A 1,900-nucleotide genomic window follows, 5' to 3' on the forward strand; every position below is an offset into this window, starting at 1 on the left:
CGTGTTCTACAAAACATTAGAACATGTACAGACAACCTATTCCAAAATGAAACGGCCCAATTTTGCTTACAGAATCCCATTTTTAAACTCTCTCCTTGAAAACAAAGTTTGCAATCTGGTAAAAAACGATGAAGACAGGAGCAGTGTTAACAGAAAGCATGTGTCCCTTCTGGGCTCCTTCTCATGGGGCTTTGCATGTTATCAGGGTCAAGAGATCTTCACTCAGGAAGCAGATCACTCCAGGAAGCCCAAGTGTGTGCAGACACCTCTAGCTCTCAGCGGGGGAGACTAGCAAATGAAGAGATGTGGCCACAGTACAGATGTTCCACTGAGCTCAGCAAGGGACAGCCAGTTCTAGAAATTTCCCTTCCATGGAAAAGGCAGCAGTCTTTCCTAGGGCAAACAGACAATATGATTACAGATGTGGAGTCCCAGTCCGCTCTCCCTGTGCCATCACCACCTCCTTCCCGGCTGGGGAGGAGGCTCCTGCGGGGCAGGGGGACGGCGATCACTGAGAACAGCTACCGTGGAGGACTGCTCGAGATGGGATGCTTTTAGATGCCTGCAAGTCACTGCTATGTTCAAAACAAGCAGATGGCAGCCAGTGCAAAGGCCACGACTGCCCATTTCTAAACGACTGCAACTGTCATCTACAACTGCAGCTACTGTGGGGGCACTGGCAGGGGCATCAAACGTCCGGGGGCCAACATACTGATTCCTCATCATTTGAAAAAATGGACCCTAAGGTTCCTCAAAGGAATCTTTAGAGAACACAGTGACTGTTATTCAAATGCCAAAGGGACCCAAAAGATAAGAAGAAAGACTAGTATCTGTCTAAGATGCTTTGCTGTCTTCCCAGCTTGTCCTGAGTCCTCTCACCAGATGTGGGCACCCACAAGCGTCAACAAGCAAACAGGGACGAAATGCTGCTGAAGGCAGCACGATGGCTGGGGTCGCCTAACAGCGCACTGTCTCCTATAGACGGCCAGTCAGTGAGTCCACGTGCGTGTGTGTGTGTGTGTGTGTGTGTCTGTGTCTGTTTGGCGGGGAGTAAGATAACCTATAAATTTTGAAAGCATTTTGGATAAACAAAATTATCCAAGGCCTGATCTGATAACTGCTGTTAAACACGCATAACCACAGAGCACAAGTCTAACATTCTGCATTTGCTCCTTAGCAAAAAGGCAACCTTAATCCTGAAACCTATCAATATTATTAGCTCGCTGCCATCCACGATGATGACATGACACAGCAGTGTTCACGGGCTTCTTATGTCTGTAATCCACTGACACACGGCAAGTCATAAAAATCTCTTATTCAAATTATTCAACTTCAGCTTTCTCATGACTACAATAGTAGTTATACCACCTGCTGGCCAGTGGTTTGAGAACTGAATGAAATCATGTATCTATAAAAGTAATCATGTGTTATATATTATGTCATATATATAAATATAAAATGCTTGGTATTTTATGCCTGATGTGGAGCATGCACTGAATACATTATTATATAAAGTAAAAATAAAAACAAAAATCAGCAAGCAAAACTATGAGAAAAAAATCAATATCAGATTTTTAGAAAAACTATTCAAGTTCTAAATGATCAAAGGCATCACTATATCATTCAGAGCAAAACAGACTGTTAAGAAAGTTTTAGAGTGGGCTATGAGTTCTGAGCCACTATGTCAGGAGATCTGGATTTAGAAGCCAGCTTTGCCACTTAATGAGCTGCCATCCCTGGACGTGTACCTGATGATGTACACGTTCACAGATATTATATAAGGAGGCTTAAAAGGCATGGCTGGTCTCGTTCACACTGTAAGCCTTAGCTACAATGAGACAATGTAGGTTACAAACTAAGACATAATACATTAAAATGATCAAGGGCAAACTTGAAAACC

The 1,900-nt window shown here is 43.5% G+C and overlaps 1 protein-coding gene across 2 annotated transcripts in view; it reads right to left on the reverse strand.

Annotated features, from left to right (window-relative positions):
• The window catches only part of TPST1 (tyrosylprotein sulfotransferase 1), a 139,418-nt gene that overhangs the window by 12,608 nt on the left and 124,910 nt on the right, over positions 1 to 1,900 (reverse strand). The window lies entirely within an intron of this gene.

Source organism: Propithecus coquereli, unplaced genomic scaffold (genome assembly GCF_000956105.1).
Source record: "Propithecus coquereli isolate 6110/MARCELLA unplaced genomic scaffold, Pcoq_1.0 Scaffold150, whole genome shotgun sequence".
Classification (NCBI taxonomy): Eukaryota; Metazoa; Chordata; class Mammalia; order Primates; family Indriidae; genus Propithecus; species Propithecus coquereli.